The sequence below is a fragment of the Drosophila subpulchrella genome, unplaced genomic scaffold (genome assembly GCF_014743375.2).
Source record: "Drosophila subpulchrella strain 33 F10 #4 breed RU33 unplaced genomic scaffold, RU_Dsub_v1.1 Primary Assembly Seq142, whole genome shotgun sequence".
NCBI classification, from domain to species: domain Eukaryota; kingdom Metazoa; phylum Arthropoda; class Insecta; order Diptera; family Drosophilidae; genus Drosophila; species Drosophila subpulchrella.
In genome coordinates, this window is record NW_023665483.1 from 35,001 (window position 1) to 58,744 (window position 23,744).

General features: G+C 33.8%; 4 non-coding genes across 4 annotated transcripts; all 4 read right to left on the bottom strand.

Annotated features, from left to right (window-relative positions):
• Positions 1–5,632: 5,632 nt before the first annotated feature.
• LOC119558834 lies at positions 5,633–9,603 on the bottom strand. The gene has a single exon (XR_005220460.1). It is a non-coding gene; the product is annotated as a large subunit ribosomal RNA (ribosomal RNA).
• A 401-nt stretch (positions 9,604–10,004) lies between these two features.
• LOC119558840 lies at positions 10,005–10,183 on the bottom strand. The gene has a single exon (XR_005220465.1). It is a non-coding gene; the product is annotated as a 5.8S ribosomal RNA (ribosomal RNA).
• A 659-nt stretch (positions 10,184–10,842) lies between these two features.
• On the bottom strand, positions 10,843–12,837 carry LOC119558828. The gene has a single exon (XR_005220456.1). It is a non-coding gene; the product is annotated as a small subunit ribosomal RNA (ribosomal RNA).
• A 6,584-nt stretch (positions 12,838–19,421) lies between these two features.
• On the bottom strand, positions 19,422–23,392 carry LOC119558835. Its single transcript, XR_005220461.1, has one exon. It is a non-coding gene; the product is annotated as a large subunit ribosomal RNA (ribosomal RNA).
• Positions 23,393–23,744: the final 352 nt, after the last annotated feature.

Genomic DNA, 23,744 nt, shown 5'->3' on the forward strand with positions numbered 1-23,744 from the left:
GGATATATCTTCATTATTTTATTTGCTACATCACCCTATAATAGTTTTTGAACCCGTCAACTTCAATTCGGGTATTTTCAATTGTCTTTGCCAACCATTTATATGGTATTCTCTATTATAATAAGAGAATACTAGTGTATATCCATTATATGGATATATCATCTTCATATTATTTGCTACACCACCCTATAGTAGTTTTTGAACCCATCATCTGCAATTCGGGTATTTTCAATTGTCTTTGCCAACCAACTATACGGTATTCTCTCTTATAATAAGAGAATACAAGTATATTTTCATTATATGGATATAATGCCATTTATTTTTCAATATCCATATAATTCATTTAGTTTTGTATGTACAAAACAAGTTTTCTTTATAGTATTGACAAAATCATATGTTTACGCATAACATAAGTTTTGACCAATACGAGGAGGGGCCCGCCAACGACCACCTCCCTATAGTAGTTTTTTACCCCACGCACTACTGCGTGCCTGTTTACAGTACTAGTGCCAGCTATCACTAGGTTTATATATCATGTTTCAGTGATATATGGGTAAATTCTACCATTTATTCTTATGTATATGGCATTTCTATGCCATATTTATACAATCCATTCATATCTTAATGTATATTTATTATATTATACATTATTATGCCTTATAGGTATTATACCTATAAGCCATATCCATACGATTCATTCACTAGTGCCGCCCCTCACTAGGTTTATAATTGTTATATCATTGATATACAATTTATTTCTATATATATGGCATTTATATGCCATATCCATACAATGCATTCACATTTCAATGTATATTTACTTGTTATACATTATTATGCCTTATAGGTATTATACCTATAAGCCATATCCATACGATTCACTTATATAAATATATGTATATTTTTCTATACATAATTTTTTTTTACTTTTGTATGGTTTTCTATGCATATCCATAGTTTATATGGATATGCTTGGCGTTCTATATAGTATTGACAAATTCATATGCATAACATAAGTTTTGACCAATACGAGGAGGGGCCCGCCAACGACCACCTCCCTATAGTAGTTTTTTACCCCACGCACTATTGCGTGCCTGTTTACAGTACTAGTGCCAGCTATCACTAGGTTTATATATCGTGTTTCAGTGATATATGGGTAAATTCTACCATTTATTCTTATGTATATGGCATTTCTATGCCATATTTATACAATCCATTCATATCTTAATGTATATTTATTATATTATACATTATTATGCCTTATAGGTATTATACCTATAAGCCATATCCATACGATTCATTCACTAGTGCCGCCCCTCACTAGGTTTATAATTGTTATATCATTGATATACAATTTATTTCTATATATATGGCATTTATATGCCATATCCATACAATGCATTCACATTTCAATGTATATTTACTTGTTATACATTATTATGCCTTATAGGTATTATACCTATAAGCCATATCCATACGATTCACTTATATAAATATATGTATATTTTTCTATACATAATTTTTTTTTACTTTTGTATGGATTTCTATGCATATCCATAGTTTATATGGATATGCTTGGCGTTCTATATAGTATTGACAAATTCATATGCATAACATAAGTTTTGACCAATACGAGGAGGGGCCCGCCAACGACCACCTCCCTATAGTAGTTTTTTACCCCACGCACTATTGCGTGCCTGTTTACAGTACTAGTGCCAGCTATCACTAGGTTTATATATCGTGTTTCAGTGATATATGGGTAAATTCTACCATTTATTCTTATGTATATGGCATTTCTATGCCATATTTATACAATCCATTCATATCTTAATGTATATTTATTATATTATACATTATTATGCCTTATAGGTATTATACCTATAAGCCATATCCATACGATTCATTCACTAGTGCCGCCCCTCACTAGGTTTATAATTGTTATATCATTGATATACAATTTATTTCTATATATATGGCATTTATATGCCATATCCATACAATGCATTCACATTTCAATGTATATTTACTTGTTATACATTATTATGCCTTATAGGTATTATACCTATAAGCCATATCCATACGATTCACTTATATAAATATATGTATATTTTTCTATACATAATTTTTTTTTACTTTTGTATGGTTTTCTATGCATATCCATAGTTTATATGGATATGCTTGGCGTTCTATATAGTATTGACAAATTCATATGCATAACATAAGTTTTGACCAATACGAGGAGGGGCCCGCCAACGACCACCTCCCTATAGTAGTTTTTTACCCCACGCACTATTGCGTGCCTGTTTACAGTACTAGTGCCAGCTATCACTAGGTTTATATATCGTGTTTCAGTGATATATGGGTAAATTCTACCATTTATTCTTATGTATATGGCATTTCTATGCCATATTTATACAATCCATTCATATCTTAATGTATATTTATTATATTATACATTATTATGCCTTATAGGTATTATACCTATAAGCCATATCCATACGATTCATTCACTAGTGCCGCCCCTCACTAGGTTTATAATTGTTATATCATTGATATACAATTTATTTCTATATATATGGCATTTATATGCCATATCCATACAATGCATTCACATTTCAATGTATATTTACTTGTTATACATTATTATGCCTTATAGGTATTATACCTATAAGCCATATCCATACGATTCACTTATATAAATATATGTATATTTTTCTATACATAATTTTTTTTTACTTTTGTATGGTTTTCTATGCATATCCATAGTTTATATGGATATGCTTGGCGTTCTATATAGTATTGACAAATTCATATGCATAACATAAGTTTTGACCAATACGAGGAGGGGCCCGCCAACGACCACCTCCCTATAGTAGTTTTTTACCCCACGCACTATTGCGTGCCTGTTTACAGTACTAGTGCCAGCTATCACTAGGTTTATATATCGTGTTTCAGTGATATATGGGTAAATTCTACCATTTATTCTTATGTATATGGCATTTCTATGCCATATTTATACAATCCATTCATATCTTAATGTATATTTATTATATTATACATTATTATGCCTTATAGGTATTATACCTATAAGCCATATCCATACGATTCATTCACTAGTGCCGCCCCTCACTAGGTTTATAATTGTTATATCATTGATATACAATTTATTTCTATATATATGGCATTTATATGCCATATCCATACAATGCATTCACATTTCAATGTATATTTACTTGTTATACATTATTATGCCTTATAGGTATTATACCTATAAGCCATATCCATACGATTCACTTATATAAATATATGTATATTTTTCTATACATAATTTTTTTTTACTTTTGTATGGATTTCTATGCATATCCATAGTTTATATGGATATGCTTGGCGTTCTATATAGTATTGACAAATTCATATGCATAACATAAGTTTTGACCAATACGAGGAGGGGCCCGCCAACGACCACCTCCCTATAGTAGTTTTTTACCCCACGCACTATTGCGTGCCTGTTTACAGTACTAGTGCCAGCTATCACTAGGTTTATATATCGTGTTTCAGTGATATATGGGTAAATTCTACCATTTATTCTTATGTATATGGCATTTCTATGCCATATTTATACAATCCATTCATATCTTAATGTATATTTATTATATTATACATTATTATGCCTTATAGGTATTATACCTATAAGCCATATCCATACGATTCATTCACTAGTGCCGCCCCTCACTAGGTTTATAATTGTTATATCATTGATATACAATTTATTTCTATATATATGGCATTTATATGCCATATCCATACAATGCATTCACATTTCAATGTATATTTACTTGTTATACATTATTATGCCTTATAGGTATTATACCTATAAGCCATATCCATACGATTCACTTATATAAATATATGTATATTTTTCTATACATAATTTTTTTTTACTTTTGTATGGATTTCTATGCATATCCATAGTTTATATGGATATGCTTGGCGTTCTATATAGTATTGACAAATTCATATGCATAACATAAGTTTTGACCAATACGAGGAGGGGCCCGCCAACGACCACCTCCCTATAGTAGTTTTTTACCCCACGCACTATTGCGTGCATGTTTACAGTACTAGTGCCAGCTATCATTAGGTTTATATATCGTGTTTCAGTGATATATGGGTAAATTCTACCATTTATTCTTATGTATGTATATGGCATTTCTATGCCATATTTATATAATTCATTCATATCTTAATTTATATTTATTATATTATACATTATTATGCCTTATAGGTATTATACCTATAAGCCATATCCATACGATTCATATACTAGTGCAGCCCCTCACTAGGTTTATATATCTCATTTTAATTATATATTGGTAAATTCTATTATTTATTCTTGTGTATATGGCACTTATATGCCGCCATATCTATAAAAATGCATTTATATTTCAATGTATATTTTCTATATTATACATTATTATGCCTTAAAAAGTTATTATACCTACCATAAGGCGATATCCATACGATTCATTTATATAAAAGATATATGTATAATTTTCTATACATAATTTTTTTTTATGAATATATGGGTTTCCTAAGCATATCCATATAATACATTTAGTTTTATATGGATTAGATTGGTCTTCTTTATTGTATTGCCAAACTCATATTGATAAAATAAGTTTTGAACAATAAGAGGATCAGCCGCCAACCAACCAACCACTGCTACCATTGGAGGAACATATACTTACTTTTTATATGTCCTCTTACTTGAATGGTCCTCTCTTTACTTGAAAATTTCATTACCATAGGAATCTATTTATACATGGAATATGATTTCCACTACTTTTTCGCGTCACTAATAATTAATATGACGATACAGACTTGCTACCATAACATAAGTCTTGAACAATAATAGGAGCAGCCGCCAACCAACCACCAACCAACCAACCACTGCTACCATTGATAGTAATTTTATATGTCCTCTTTAGTTGAATTTCAATACCATAGGAATATTTATACATGGAATATGTTTTGCCACTACTTTTTCGCGTCACTAATAATATGACGATACAGTCTTGCTACCATAACATAAGTTTTGAACAATAAGAGGAGCAGACACACCAACCAACCAACCGCGCTGCTACCATTATATATACTTATATTTATATAAGTCCTCTTTACTTGAATGGCCTCTTTACTTGAATTTCAATACCATAGGAATATTTATTTATACATGGAATATGTTTTGCCACTACTTTTTCGCGTCACTAATAATATGACGATATAGACTTGCTACCATAACATAAGTTTTGAACAATAAGAGGAGCAGACACCAACCAACCAACCGCTGCTACCATTGAATGAACCATATATACAAACTTTTATATATGTCCTCTTTACTTGAATTTTAATACCATAGGAATATTTATACATGGAATATGTTTGCCACTTTATCATCGCGTCACTAATAAGATGACGATACATTTTGTTTGTTCAATATTTACTTATATATTGATGTTTCCAATTTAGGTCTTTTATATTTCTTCTTCCCTACCTTACACACCACAAACAAAGTGGCGTGCGATGCTGCAAGCAAGCATAATGATTATGCCCGCTTGCAACATCTTTATTATCGAATCATCAAGCAAAGGATAAGCTTCAGTGGATCGCAGTATGGCAGCTGCTCAACCACTTACAACACCTTGCCTGTTACAAAAGTCGTTTACAATTGATTCTAGGCTTTGTCATTGTATTAAATAATGCTTTTATATGTAACTAGCGCGGCATCAGGTGATCAAAGATCCTCCCAATTTACTATGTTACAAATTACATTGGCATCACATCCATTGTCGTTTATAAAGTAAATTATAAACTTTAAATGGTTTAGAAGCCATACAATGCAAATTGCCCCTTATTTATCATTGCAGTCCAGCACGGATACGACCTTAGAGGCGTTCAGGCATAATCCAACGGACGTAGCGTCATACCACTGTTCGCTCGAACAAGTATTGTGCCATTGGTCCGTACCTGCGGTTCCTCTCGTACTACGCAGGAATGCTGTCGCAACAACGTTTTGTCATTAGTAGGGTAAAACTAACCTGTCTCACGACGGTCTAAACCCAGCTCACGTTCCCTTGCATGGGTGAACAATCCAACGCTTGGTGAATTTTGCTTCACAATGATAGGAAGAGCCGACATCGAAGGATCAAAAAGCGACGTCGCTATGAACGCTTGGCCGCCACAAGCCAGTTATCCCTATGGTAACTTTTCTGACACCTCTTGTTAAAAACTCTTTAAACCAAAAGGATCGATAGGCCGAGCTTTTGCTGTCCCTGTGTGTACTGAACACCGAGATCAAGTCAGCATTTGCCCTTTTGCTCTATGTGTGGTTTCTGTCCGCACTGAGCTGGCCTTGGGACACCTCCGTTATTATTTGAGAGATGTACCGCCCCAGTCAAACTCCCTACCTGGCAATGTCCTTGAATTGGATCATACCTGAGTAATTGGAGTTATACCAAATTTTCAAATCAAAAATACATAAATGCACCGTTTTATTAAAGAATTTGTTTGCGATTATATAACAAACTCGTGATACTTTGATCAAGAAGCTTGCATCAAAACCCAATACCATAAGATATAATAAATATATCCGTATAATGGCTAGGAAATGATACACGTTCCATTTAATCAAGTAAGTAAGGAAACAATAAGAGTAGTGGTATTTCATTGGCGATACCAAACCGAAGTCTAATATCTCCCACTTATTCTACACCTCTTATGTCTCCTTACACTGCCAGATTAGAGTCAAGCTCAAAAGGGTCTTCTTTCCCCGCTAATTATTCCAAGCCCGTTCCCTTGGCTGTGGTTTCGCTAGATAGTAGATAGGGACAGTAGGAATCTCGTTAATCCATTCATGCGCGTCACTAATTAGATGACGAGGCATTTGGCTACCTTAAGAGAGTCATAGTTACTCCCGCCGTTGACCCGCGCTTACTTGAATTTCTTCACTTTGACATTCAGAGCACTGGGCAGAAATCACATTGTGTCAACACCCGCTAGGGCCATCACAATGCTTTGTTTTAATTAGACAGTCGGATTCCCCAAGTCCGTGCCAGTTCTGAATTGATTGTTAATTGATAATCGTTATAATTAATAAGAACTAATTGGTTTAACCCAATTAGTATTCTTAAAAATTTTAGCAAGAAAGTTCCACAATTGGCTACGTAACTAAACTATCCGGGGAACAAGTGACCAACATAAATGCCAGACACTCTATTTACCCAGAACGAGCACATAAACCATGTTATTGTTTCCCAATCAAGCCCGACTATCTCAATCTTCAGAGCCAATCCTTATCCCGAAGTTACGGATCTAATTTGCCGACTTCCCTTACCTACATTATTCTATCGACTAGAGACTCTTCACCTTGGAGACCAGCTGCGGATATTGGTACGGCCTGTTGAGAAGTTTGCGTGTCCCCACCATAAATTTTCAAGGTCCGAGGAGAAAATATCGACACAACAGTATATGTCATGCTCTTCTAGCCCATCTACCATATCTCTCTGCGAAAGACTTCCATGGTAGTACGGCTATAAAACAGAAAAGAAAACTCTTCCGATATCTCTCGACGGCTTCTTTATGGTCGTTCCTGTTGCCAGGATGAGCACGAGGCCCATATTTAATAACAAACGGATACTCAACAGGTTACGGAATTGGAACCGTATTCCCTTTCGTTCAAAATTATTCAAGTATATTAATTAGCTTGATTTATATAATATAATTATATTTGTATGGCATTTGTGTTTTACTTGAAAATTTTCGGCTTTCGCCTTGAACTTAGGACCGACTAACTCGTGATCAACCACTGTTCACACGAAACCCTTCTCCACTTCAGTCCTCCAAGGTCTCATTCGATTATTTGCTACTACCACCAAGATCTGTACCAATGGCAGCTCCATGCAGGCTTACGCCAAACACTTCTACGCATACCATTGTACCTTCCTACTCACTAAAGTTTCAAAATTTATATCACAAGTAATATAAATCATCTACTTTAGCGGTAATGTATAGGTATACAACTTAAGCGCCATCCATTTTAAGGGCTAGTTGCTTCGGCAGGTGAGTTGTTACACACTCCTTAGCGGATTTCGACTTCCATGATCACCGTCCTGCTGTTTTAAGCAACCAACGCCTTTCATGGTATCTGCATGAGTTGTTAATTTGGGCACCGTAACATTACGTTTGGTTCATCCCACAGCGCCAGTTCTGCTTACCAAAAGTGGCCCACTGGGCACATTATATCATAACCTTGAACTTCATATCAAGAAAGTTAAGGTTCTTACCCATTTAAAGTTTGAGAATAGGTTAAGATCGTTTCGACCCTAAGGCCTCTAATCATTCGCTTTACCAGATAAGATTATTTTATATAACATTAAAATGCACCAGCTATCCTGAGGGAAACTTCGGAAGGAACCAGCTACTAGATGGTTCGATTGGTCTTTCGCCCCTATACTCAATTCTGACAATCGATTTGCACGTCAGAACTGTTTCGGTCTTCCATCAGGGTTTCCCCTGACTTCAACCTGATCAAGTATAGTTCACCATCTTTCGGGTCACAGCATATATGCTCAAGGTACGTTCCAGTTAGAGGCATAAATAATATAAATATCATTATACATAACTATATAGAACGCCCCGGGATTGTGTTAATTAGCTATAAATAGTTAAAAAACTAATCCCATTATTAGTCAAGTTAATTACGCTATTAGGTTTATATCCCAATAACTTGCACATATGTTAGACTCCTTGGTCCGTGTTTCAAGACGGGTCCCGAAGGTATCCTGAATCTTTCGCATTGTTAATCATACAAGTGCATATAATAAACACAAAAATCAATGATAATTATGCCATTATATAATTCCGAAAAATTAACGCACTGTATTCATATAAATCTATCAGCACTTTATCAAATTAATAACATTTATTCTGTGTTAAAATGCAAGCAAATTAATTTGAATAAACTATAAGTTATATTTTATGATAAATTTTGTATGCTAATAGATTACAATGTCCTTATATGGAAAAAATGCACACTATTATCATAATATTGTTTAAATATTACAATTTTAATGATGAATTTTCCATAACGGATATTCAGGTTCATCGGGCTTAACCTCTAAGCAGTTTCACGTACTGTTTAACTCTCTATTCAGAGTTCTTTTCAACTTTCCCTCACGGTACTTGTTTACTATCGGTCTCATGGTTATATTTAGTTTTAGATGGAGTTTACCACCCACTTAGTGCTGCACTATCAAGCAACACGACTCTTTGGAAACATCATCTAGTAATCATTAACGTTATACGGGCCTGGCACCCTCTATGGGTAAATGGCCTCATTTAAGAAGGACTTAAATCGTTAATTTCTCATACTAGAATATTGACGCTCCATACACTGCATCTCACATTTGCCATATAGACAAAGTGACTTAGTGCTGAACTGATTTCTTTTCGCTCGCCGCTACTAAGAAAATCCTGGTTAGTTTCTTTTCCTCCCCTAATTAATATGCTTAAATTCAGGGGGTAGTCCCATATGAGTTGAGGTTGTGTATAACTTTTTTTGCAATTAATTCTTTATATATAATGATAAAACATTTTATTAAATTCGTTATATATTTTATATATTTGTATGGCATTTGTTTGGTCTAACGAATCAACGAAGAATAATAATATTGTCAACGGCTTTCTATTTACTAATCTTTAATAAGAGACAATTCTAGATAAATTTTTTATGCTAGACATTTCTCAGTATTATTTGATTGAAAAAGAAAATATTTCTCTTCGTTTTTCACATTCAAATTATTTACTAATGTGAGATAATGTTTTTCATATATTTGTTAATATTATGAATAATATAATAATTAAATTATTATTATCCAATAATATACCATATGCTTATAAAATTTCATTATAAAATTTATATAAACAACTTAATTAGCATAGTCTTACAACCCTCAACCATATGTAGTCCAAGCAGCACTATAAAATTAATTAAAGTACATAACAGCATGGACTGCGATATGCGTTCAAAATGTCGATGTTCATGTGTCCTGCAGTTCACACGATGACGCACAGTTTGCTGCGTTCTTCATCGACCCATGAGCCGAGTGATCCACCGCTTAGAGTTTTATATATTGGTTTGGTAATTTTGTCATATATGTTTTTATTGAAAGAAATTAAAAATACACCATTTTACTGGCATATATCAATTCCTTCAATAAATTGATTTTTATACCTAAAACGAATGCTGCGAAATGTCTTAGTTTCATATAACCAATAATATATCAAGTATTTTTTAAATGGCATTTACGGTATTAATACTTTTTTTTAGCGATATATATTGAAATTTATATAAAACATTAACCTGTAATAATCAGGTACAACATTGTACATTTTAGGTTGTTGCATTATCCAATGTATGCGCATAACTGAGATGAACAATACATATCGCAACGCGTGTATATTATGGTCCATATACACACAGTGTTTTATTAATTAATTGCATTTAATATACAATATAATAATAATATTAAATAAATTTAATAATTTCGATTTGCTTGTTCGAATTTGTTATTTGTTTGCTTTTGCTTATTTATTTATCTCTTATTTAATGCAATAATATATTTATTATTACAATTATTATTTCGATTTGCTTGTTCGAAATTTTATATTTGATCTATAAAAGATCATATTTTTGGCAATTTATATTTTATTTGTATTACTATAATATATTATATTATTATAATAAAAACAAATTTTTTTATTAACGGTAAGGATATTAAACAATAATGATCCTTCCGCAGGTTCACCTACGGAAACCTTGTTACGACTTTTACTTCCTCTAAATAATCAAGTTCGGTCAACTTTTGCGAAACAACCGTAACACACAAGGCGTCACAGTGATCACGTCCGGAGACCTCACTAAATAATTCAATCGGTAGTAGCGACGGGCGGTGTGTACAAAGGGCAGGGACGTAATCAATGCGAGTTAATGACTCACACTTACTGGGAATTCCAAGTTCATGTGAACAGTTTCAGTTCACAATCCCAAGCATGAAAGTGGTTCAGCGGTTTACCCGGACCTCTCGGTCTAGGAAATACACGTTGATACTTTCATTGTAGCGCGCGTGCAGCCCAGGACATCTAAGGGCATCACAGACCTGTTATTGCTCAATCTCATTATTGCTAGACGCAATTTGTCCATTTAAGAAGCTAGTGTCCTTATAATGGGACAAACCAACAGGTACGGCTCCACTTATATAAACACATTCAAACACAATAAACATTTTACTGCCACCATGAATGAAGGCTATATAAGCTTCAACACCATAATCCTGAAGATATCTATTTAATATATTTGAGTCTCGTTCGTTATCGGAATTAACCAGACAAATCACTCCACGAACTAAGAACGGCCATGCACCACCACCCATAGATTCGAGAAAGAGCTATCAATCTGTCTTACACACTTATGTTCGGACCTGGTAAGTTTTCCCGTGTTGAGTCAAATTAAGCCGCAGGCTCCACTCCTGGTGGTGCCCTTCCGTCAATTCCTTTAAGTTTCAGCTTTGCAACCATACTTCCCCCGGAGCCCAAAAGCTTTGGTTTCCCGGGAAGCGACTGAGAGAGCCATAAAAGTAGCTACACCCAATTGCTAGCTGGCATCGTTTATGGTTAGAACTAGGGCGGTATCTGATCGCCTTCGAACCTCTAACTTTCGTTCTTGATTAATGAAAACATCTTTGGCAAATGCTTTCGCTTAAGTTAGTCTTACGACGGTCCAAGAATTTCACCTCTCGCGTCGTAATACTAATGCCCCCAAACTGCTTCTATTAATCATTACCTCTTGATCTGAAAACCAATGAAAGCAGAACAGAGGTCTTATTTCATTATCCCATGCACAGAATATTCAGGCATTTGAAGCCTGCTTTAAGCACTCTAATTTGTTCAAAGTAATTGTACCGGCCCACAATAACACTCGTTTAAGAGCACTAATGCAGGTTTTTAAATAGGAGGAACATATGAAAAAATACAAGTATCTAAGCACATGTAAGAACTCCACCGGTAATACGCTTACATACATAAAGGTATAGTACTAACCACAATTGTAAGTTGTACTACCCGTATGAAGCACAAGTTCAACTACGAACGTTTTAACCGCAACAACTTTAATATACGCTATTGGAGCTGGAATTACCGCGGCTGCTGGCACCAGACTTGCCCTCCAATTGGTCCTTGTTAAAGGATTTAAAGTGTACTCATTCCAATTACAGGGCCTCGGATATGAGTCCTGTATTGTTATTTTTCGTCACTACCTCCCCGAGCTGGGAGTGGGTAATTTACGCGCCTGCTGCCTTCCTTAGATGTGGTAGCCGTTTCTCAGGCTCCCTCTCCGGAATCGAACCCTGATTCCCCGTTACCCGTTGCAACCATGGTAGTCCTAGATACTACCATCAAAAGTTGATAGGGCAGACATTTGAAAGATCTGTCGTCGGTACAAGACCATACGATCTGCATGTTATCTAGAGTTCAACCAATATAACGATCTTGCGATCGCTTGGTTTTAGCCTAATAAAAGCACATGTCCCATAAGGTTCATGTTTTAATTGCATGTATTAGCTCTAGAATTACCACAGTTATCCAAGTAACTGTTAACGATCTAAGGAACCATAACTGATATAATGAGCCTTTTGCGGTTTCACTTTTAATTCGTGTGTACTTAGACATGCATGGCTTAATCTTTGAGACAAGCATATAACTACTGGCAGGATCAACCAGAATAATGTTTTTATTCATATTTCATTCATATTTTTGAATAGAAATTAGCAATATAAATTTTATAGATTGTTTTCTATCGAATACGGCCATTTTTATATAGCATTCGTATACGTTTGTTGTTTTCACAATATATACTTGTTCCGCCACTAATAATAACAAGTTTTTTAATTATTGATGTTAAAAACACAATATTTTTTTTCGTAATACGTAATAATTTTCTTTATATTTGCATATTTCATTCTAAAATATCTTTTTTGTTCGACATACGTCATTATTGTATCCACACATGTACAATTTTTGTTTAACCAATATAAAATATTGAATTAAATCATTTGTATTTTGATGATAAATTTAAAATTTATCTGTATATATTCATATAAGACTCTTTGGTAATATATAATATAAAACCGAGCGCATATATGATATGTACGTTAGAAAAAATAATATATATATATATTATTTTCTTTTAATATAGGGACACCTCTTTTAATTTATCCCCGCAGGGAATTATCACATAACTCAGTATGTGATAATGGCAGACCAATATACATATATATCAAGATTATCAATACAAAATATATATCATTATTAGCCTGCCTCAATTGTAATTATTTATTTGGATTAACGATAAAGTTCGGAAACAATTTGTTATTCTATGTATAATAGAAACCTTGGCCTTTGTTTCAACATTATTATCTTTGGGCTTAAAATATTAACCGTGGAGCCAAGTCTCATATTCATAAATGAATAAAGAAACAAATTTGACGGATTAATATCTTCTCTACCGACAGACAGTATTTTGTCACGTCAATAGTAGATGGCCGGCCCATTGACCATCCTATAGTAGTTTTTGGACCCAATATCTTTAATTCGGGTATTTTCAATTGTCTTTGCCAATCAACCGTTTGGTACTCTCTCATATAATAAGAGAATACACATATAATTCCATTATATGGATATATCTTCATTATTTTATTTGCTACATCACCCTATAATAGTTTTTGAACCCGTCAACTTCAATTCGGGTATTTTCAATTGTCTTTGCCAACCATTTATATGGTATTCTCTATTATAATAAGAGAATACTAGTGTATATCCATTATATGGATATATCATCTTCATATTATTTGCTACACCACCCTATAGTAGTTTTTGAACCCATCATCTGCAATTCGGGTATTTTCAATTGTCTTTGCCAACCAACTATACGGTATTCTCTCTTATAATAAGAGAATACAAGTATATTTTCATTATATGGATATAATGCCATTTATTTTTCAATATCCATATAATTCATTTAGTTTTGTATGTACAAAACAAGTTTTCTTTATAGTATTGACAAAATCATATGTTTACGCATAACATAAGTTTTGACCAATACGAGGAGGGGCCCGCCAACGACCACCTCCCTATAGTAGTTTTTTACCCCACGCACTACTGCGTGCCTGTTTACAGTACTAGTGCCAGCTATCACTAGGTTTATATATCATGTTTCAGTGATATATGGGTAAATTCTACCATTTATTCTTATGTATATGGCATTTCTATGCCATATTTATACAATCCATTCATATCTTAATGTATATTTATTATATTATACATTATTATGCCTTATAGGTATTATACCTATAAGCCATATCCATACGATTCATTCACTAGTGCCGCCCCTCACTAGGTTTATAATTGTTATATCATTGATATACAATTTATTTCTATATATATGGCATTTATATGCCATATCCATACAATGCATTCACATTTCAATGTATATTTACTTGTTATACATTATTATGCCTTATAGGTATTATACCTATAAGCCATATCCATACGATTCACTTATATAAATATATGTATATTTTTCTATACATAATTTTTTTTTACTTTTGTATGGATTTCTATGCATATCCATAGTTTATATGGATATGCTTGGCGTTCTATATAGTATTGACAAATTCATATGCATAACATAAGTTTTGACCAATACGAGGAGGGGCCCGCCAACGACCACCTCCCTATAGTAGTTTTTTACCCCACGCACTATTGCGTGCCTGTTTACAGTACTAGTGCCAGCTATCACTAGGTTTATATATCGTGTTTCAGTGATATATGGGTAAATTCTACCATTTATTCTTATGTATATGGCATTTCTATGCCATATTTATACAATCCATTCATATCTTAATGTATATTTATTATATTATACATTATTATGCCTTATAGGTATTATACCTATAAGCCATATCCATACGATTCATTCACTAGTGCCGCCCCTCACTAGGTTTATAATTGTTATATCATTGATATACAATTTATTTCTATATATATGGCATTTATATGCCATATCCATACAATGCATTCACATTTCAATGTATATTTACTTGTTATACATTATTATGCCTTATAGGTATTATACCTATAAGCCATATCCATACGATTCACTTATATAAATATATGTATATTTTTTCTATACATAATTTTTTTTTACTTTTGTATGGATTTCTATGCATATCCATAGTTTATATGGATATGCTTGGCGTTCTATATAGTATTGACAAATTCATATGCATAACATAAGTTTTGACCAATACGAGGAGGGGCCCGCCAACGACCACCTCCCTATAGTAGTTTTTTACCCCACGCACTATTGCGTGCCTGTTTACAGTACTAGTGCCAGCTATCACTAGGTTTATATATCGTGTTTCAGTGATATATGGGTAAATTCTACCATTTATTCTTATGTATATGGCATTTCTATGCCATATTTATACAATCCATTCATATCTTAATGTATATTTATTATATTATACATTATTATGCCTTATAGGTATTATACCTATAAGCCATATCCATACGATTCATTCACTAGTGCCGCCCCTCACTAGGTTTATAATTGTTATATCATTGATATACAATTTATTTCTATATATATGGCATTTATATGCCATATCCATACAATGCATTCACATTTCAATGTATATTTACTTGTTATACATTATTATGCCTTATAGGTATTATACCTATAAGCCATATCCATACGATTCACTTATATAAATATATGTATATTTTTCTATACATAATTTTTTTTTACTTTTGTATGGTTTTCTATGCATATCCATAGTTTATATGGATATGCTTGGCGTTCTATATAGTATTGACAAATTCATATGCATAACATAAGTTTTGACCAATACGAGGAGGGGCCCGCCAACGACCACCTCCCTATAGTAGTTTTTTACCCCACGCACTATTGCGTGCCTGTTTACAGTACTAGTGCCAGCTATCACTAGGTTTATATATCGTGTTTCAGTGATATATGGGTAAATTCTACCATTTATTCTTATGTATATGGCATTTCTATGCCATATTTATACAATCCATTCATATCTTAATGTATATTTATTATATTATACATTATTATGCCTTATAGGTATTATACCTATAAGCCATATCCATACGATTCATTCACTAGTGCCGCCCCTCACTAGGTTTATAATTGTTATATCATTGATATACAATTTATTTCTATATATATGGCATTTATATGCCATATCCATACAATGCATTCACATTTCAATGTATATTTACTTGTTATACATTATTATGCCTTATAGGTATTATACCTATAAGCCATATCCATACGATTCACTTATATAAATATATGTATATTTTTCTATACATAATTTTTTTTTACTTTTGTATGGTTTTCTATGCATATCCATAGTTTATATGGATATGCTTGGCGTTCTATATAGTATTGACAAATTCATATGCATAACATAAGTTTTGACCAATACGAGGAGGGGCCCGCCAACGACCACCTCCCTATAGTAGTTTTTTACCCCACGCACTATTGCGTGCCTGTTTACAGTACTAGTGCCAGCTATCACTAGGTTTATATATCGTGTTTCAGTGATATATGGGTAAATTCTACCATTTATTCTTATGTATATGGCATTTCTATGCCATATTTATACAATCCATTCATATCTTAATGTATATTTATTATATTATACATTATTATGCCTTATAGGTATTATACCTATAAGCCATATCCATACGATTCATTCACTAGTGCCGCCCCTCACTAGGTTTATAATTGTTATATCATTGATATACAATTTATTTCTATATATATGGCATTTATATGCCATATCCATACAATGCATTCACATTTCAATGTATATTTACTTGTTATACATTATTATGCCTTATAGGTATTATACCTATAAGCCATATCCATACGATTCACTTATATAAATATATGTATATTTTTCTATACATAATTTTTTTTTACTTTTGTATGGATTTCTATGCATATCCATAGTTTATATGGATATGCTTGGCGTTCTATATAGTATTGACAAATTCATATGCATAACATAAGTTTTGACCAATACGAGGAGGGGCCCGCCAACGACCACCTCCCTATAGTAGTTTTTTACCCCACGCACTATTGCGTGCCTGTTTACAGTACTAGTGCCAGCTATCACTAGGTTTATATATCGTGTTTCAGTGATATATGGGTAAATTCTACCATTTATTCTTATGTATATGGCATTTCTATGCCATATTTATACAATCCATTCATATCTTAATGTATATTTATTATATTATACATTATTATGCCTTATAGGTATTATACCTATAAGCCATATCCATACGATTCATTCACTAGTGCCGCCCCTCACTAGGTTTATAATTGTTATATCATTGATATACAATTTATTTCTATATATATGGCATTTATATGCCATATCCATACAATGCATTCACATTTCAATGTATATTTACTTGTTATACATTATTATGCCTTATAGGTATTATACCTATAAGCCATATCCATACGATTCACTTATATAAATATATGTATATTTTTCTATACATAATTTTTTTTTACTTTTGTATGGATTTCTATGCATATCCATAGTTTATATGGATATGCTTGGCGTTCTATATAGTATTGACAAATTCATATGCATAACATAAGTTTTGACCAATACGAGGAGGGGCCCGCCAACGACCACCTCCCTATAGTAGTTTTTTACCCCACGCACTATTGCGTGCATGTTTACAGTACTAGTGCCAGCTATCATTAGGTTTATATATCGTGTTTCAGTGATATATGGGTAAATTCTACCATTTATTCTTATGTATGTATATGGCATTTCTATGCCATATTTATATAATTCATTCATATCTTAATTTATATTTATTATATTATACATTATTATGCCTTATAGGTATTATACCTATAAGCCATATCCATACGATTCATATACTAGTGCAGCCCCTCACTAGGTTTATATATCTCATTTTAATTATATATTGGTAAATTCTATTATTTATTCTTGTGTATATGGCACTTATATGCCGCCATATCTATAAAAATGCATTTATATTTCAATGTATATTTTCTATATTATACATTATTATGCCTTAAAAAGTTATTATACCTACCATAAGGCGATATCCATACGATTCATTTATATAAAAGATATATGTATAATTTTCTATACATAATTTTTTTTTATGAATATATGGGTTTCCTAAGCATATCCATATAATACATTTAGTTTTATATGGATTAGATTGGTCTTCTTTATTGTATTGCCAAACTCATATTGATAAAATAAGTTTTGAACAATAAGAGGATCAGCCGCCAACCAACCAACCACTGCTACCATTGGAGGAACATATACTTACTTTTTATATGTCCTCTTACTTGAATGGTCCTCTCTTTACTTGAAAATTTCATTACCATAGGAATCTATTTATACATGGAATATGATTTCCACTACTTTTTCGCGTCACTAATAATTAATATGACGATACAGACTTGCTACCATAACATAAGTCTTGAACAATAATAGGAGCAGCCGCCAACCAACCACCAACCAACCAACCACTGCTACCATTGATAGTAATTTTATATGTCCTCTTTAGTTGAATTTCAATACCATAGGAATATTTATACATGGAATATGTTTTGCCACTACTTTTTCGCGTCACTAATAATATGACGATACAGTCTTGCTACCATAACATAAGTTTTGAACAATAAGAGGAGCAGACACACCAACCAACCAACCGCGCTGCTACCATTATATATACTTATATTTATATAAGTCCTCTTTACTTGAATGGCCTCTTTACTTGAATTTCAATACCATAGGAATATTTATTTATACATGGAATATGTTTTGCCACTACTTTTTCGCGTCACTAATAATATGACGATATAGACTTGCTACCATAACATAAGTTTTGAACAATAAGAGGAGCAGACACCAACCAACCAACCGCTGCTACCATTGAATGAACCATATATACAAACTTTTATATATGTCCTCTTTACTTGAATTTTAATACCATAGGAATATTTATACATGGAATATGTTTGCCACTTTATCATCGCGTCACTAATAAGATGACGATACATTTTGTTTGTTCAATATTTACTTATATATTGATGTTTCCAATTTAGGTCTTTTATATTTCTTCTTCCCTACCTTACACACCACAAACAAAGTGGCGTGCGATGCTGCAAGCAAGCATAATGATTATGCCCGCTTGCAACATCTTTATTATCGAATCATCAAGCAAAGGATAAGCTTCAGTGGATCGCAGTATGGCAGCTGCTCAACCACTTACAACACCTTGCCTGTTACAAAAGTCGTTTACAATTGATTCTAGGCTTTGTCATTGTATTAAATAATGCTTTTATATGTAACTAGCGCGGCATCAGGTGATCAAAGATCCTCCCAATTTACTATGTTACAAATTACATTGGCATCACATCCATTGTCGTTTATAAAGTAAATTATAAACTTTAAATGGTTTAGAAGCCATACAATGCAAATTGCCCCTTATTTATCATTGCAGTCCAGCACGGATACGACCTTAGAGGCGTTCAGGCATAATCCAACGGACGTAGCGTCATACCACTGTTCGCTCGAACAAGTATTGTGCCATTGGTCCGTACCTGCGGTTCCTCTCGTACTACGCAGGAATGCTGTCGCAACAACGTTTTGTCATTAGTAGGGTAAAACTAACCTGTCTCACGACGGTCTAAACCCAGCTCACGTTCCCTTGCATGGGTGAACAATCCAACGCTTGGTGAATTTTGCTTCACAATGATAGGAAGAGCCGACATCGAAGGATCAAAAAGCGACGTCGCTATGAACGCTTGGCCGCCACAAGCCAGTTATCCCTATGGTAACTTTTCTGACACCTCTTGTTAAAAACTCTTTAAACCAAAAGGATCGATAGGCCGAGCTTTTGCTGTCCCTGTGTGTACTGAACACCGAGATCAAGTCAGCATTTGCCCTTTTGCTCTATGTGTGGTTTCTGTCCGCACTGAGCTGGCCTTGGGACACCTCCGTTATTATTTGAGAGATGTACCGCCCCAGTCAAACTCCCTACCTGGCAATGTCCTTGAATTGGATCATACCTGAGTAATTGGAGTTATACCAAATTTTCAAATCAAAAATACATAAATGCACCGTTTTATTAAAGAATTTGTTTGCGATTATATAACAAACTCGTGATACTTTGATCAAGAAGCTTGCATCAAAACCCAATACCATAAGATATAATAAATATATCCGTATAATGGCTAGGAAATGATACACGTTCCATTTAATCAAGTAAGTAAGGAAACAATAAGAGTAGTGGTATTTCATTGGCGATACCAAACCGAAGTCTAATATCTCCCACTTATTCTACACCTCTTATGTCTCCTTACACTGCCAGATTAGAGTCAAGCTCAAAAGGGTCTTCTTTCCCCGCTAATTATTCCAAGCCCGTTCCCTTGGCTGTGGTTTCGCTAGATAGTAGATAGGGACAGTAGGAATCTCGTTAATCCATTCATGCGCGTCACTAATTAGATGACGAGGCATTTGGCTACCTTAAGAGAGTCATAGTTACTCCCGCCGTTGACCCGCGCTTACTTGAATTTCTTCACTTTGACATTCAGAGCACTGGGCAGAAATCACATTGTGTCAACACCCGCTAGGGCCATCACAATGCTTTGTTTTAATTAGACAGTCGGATTCCCCAAGTCCGTGCCAGTTCTGAATTGATTGTTAATTGATAATCGTTATAATTAATAAGAACTAATTGGTTTAACCCAATTAGTATTCTTAAAAATTTTAGCAAGAAAGTTCCACAATTGGCTACGTAACTAAACTATCCGGGGAACAAGTGACCAACATAAATGCCAGACACTCTATTTACCCAGAACGAGCACATAAACCATGTTATTGTTTCCCAATCAAGCCCGACTATCTCAATCTTCAGAGCCAATCCTTATCCCGAAGTTACGGATCTAATTTGCCGACTTCCCTTACCTACATTATTCTATCGACTAGAGACTCTTCACCTTGGAGACCAGCTGCGGATATTGGTACGGCCTGTTGAGAAGTTTGCGTGTCCCCACCATAAATTTTCAAGGTCCGAGGAGAAAATATCGACACAACAGTATATGTCATGCTCTTCTAGCCCATCTACCATATCTCTCTGCGAAAGACTTCCATGGTAGTACGGCTATAAAACAGAAAAGAAAACTCTTCCGATATCTCTCGACGGCTTCTTTATGGTCGTTCCTGTTGCCAGGATGAGCACGAGGCCCATATTTAATAACAAACGGATACTCAACAGGTTACGGAATTGGAACCGTATTCCCTTTCGTTCAAAATTATTCAAGTATATTAATTAGCTTGATTTATATAATATAATTATATTTGTATGGCATTTGTGTTTTACTTGAAAATTTTCGGCTTTCGCCTTGAACTTAGGACCGACTAACTCGTGATCAACCACTGTTCACACGAAACCCTTCTCCACTTCAGTCCTCCAAGGTCTCATTCGATTATTTGCTACTACCACCAAGATCTGTACCAATGGCAGCTCCATGCAGGCTTACGCCAAACACTTCTACGCATACCATTGTACCTTCCTACTCACTAAAGTTTCAAAATTTATATCACAAGTAATATAAATCATCTACTTTAGCGGTAATGTATAGGTATACAACTTAAGCGCCATCCATTTTAAGGGCTAGTTGCTTCGGCAGGTGAGTTGTTACACACTCCTTAGCGGATTTCGACTTCCATGATCACCGTCCTGCTGTTTTAAGCAACCAACGCCTTTCATGGTATCTGCATGAGTTGTTAATTTGGGCACCGTAACATTACGTTTGGTTCATCCCACAGCGCCAGTTCTGCTTACCAAAAGTGGCCCACTGGGCACATTATATCATAACCTTGAACTTCATATCAAGAAAGTTAAGGTTCTTACCCATTTAAAGTTTGAGAATAGGTTAAGATCGTTTCGACCCTAAGGCCTCTAATCATTCGCTTTACCAGATAAGATTATTTTATATAACATTAAAATGCACCAGCTATCCTGAGGGAAACTTCGGAAGGAACCAGCTACTAGATGGTTCGATTGGTCTTTCGCCCCTATACTCAATTCTGACAATCGATTTGCACGTCAGAACTGTTTCGGTCTTCCATCAGGGTTTCCCCTGACTTCAACCTGATCAAGTATAGTTCACCATCTTTCGGGTCACAGCATATATGCTCAAGGTACGTTCCAGTTAGAGGCATAAATAATATAAATATCATTATACATAACTATATAGAACGCCCCGGGATTGTGTTAATTAGCTATAAATAGTTAAAAAACTAATCCCATTATTAGTCAAGTTAATTACGCTATTAGGTTTATATCCCAATAACTTGCACATATGTTAGACTCCTTGGTCCGTGTTTCAAGACGGGTCCCGAAGGTATCCTGAATCTTTCGCATTGTTAATCATACAAGTGCATATAATAAACACAAAAATCAATGATAATTATGCCATTATATAATTCCGAAAAATTAACGCACTGTATTCATATAAATCTATCAGCACTTTATCAAATTAATAACATTTATTCTGTGTTAAAATGCAAGCAAATTAATTTGAATAAACTATAAGTTATATTTTATGATAAATTTTGTATGCTAATAGATTACAATGTCCTTATATGGAAAAAATGCACACTATTATCATAATATTGTTTAAATATTACAATTTTAATGATGAATTTTCCATAACGGATATTCAGGTTCATCGGGCTTAACCTCTAAGCAGTTTCACGTACTGTTTAACTCTCTATTCAGAGTTCTTTTCAACTTTCCCTCACGGTACTTGTTTACTATCGGTCTCATGGTTATATTTAGTTTTAGATGGAGTTTACCACCCACTTAGTGCTGCACTATCAAGCAACACGACTCTTTGGAAACATCATCTAGTAATCATTAACGTTATACGGGCCTGGCACCCTCTATGGGTAAATGGCCTCATTTAAGAAGGACTTAAATCGTTAATTTCTCATACTAGAATATTGACGCTCCATACACTGCATCTCACATTTGCCATATAGACAAAGTGACTTAGTGCTGAACTGATTTCTTTTCGCTCGCCGCTACTAAGAAAATCCTGGTTAGTTTCTTTTCCTCCCCTAATTAATATGCTTAAATTCAGGGGGTAGTCCCATATGAGTTGAGGTTGTGTATAACTTTTTTTGCAATTAATTCTTTATATATAATGATAAAACATTTTATTAAATTCGTTATATATTTTATATATTTGTATGGCATTTGTTTGGTCTAACGAATCAACGAAGAATAATAATATTGTCAACGGCTTTCTATTTACTAATCTTTAATAAGAGACAATTCTAGATAAATTTTTTATGCTAGACATTTCTCAGTATTATTTGATTGAAAAAGAAAATATTTCTCTTCGTTTTTCACATTCAAATTATTTACTAATGTGAGATAATGTTTTTCATATATTTGTTAATATTATGAATAATATAATAATTAAATTATTATTATCCAATAATATACCATATGCTTAT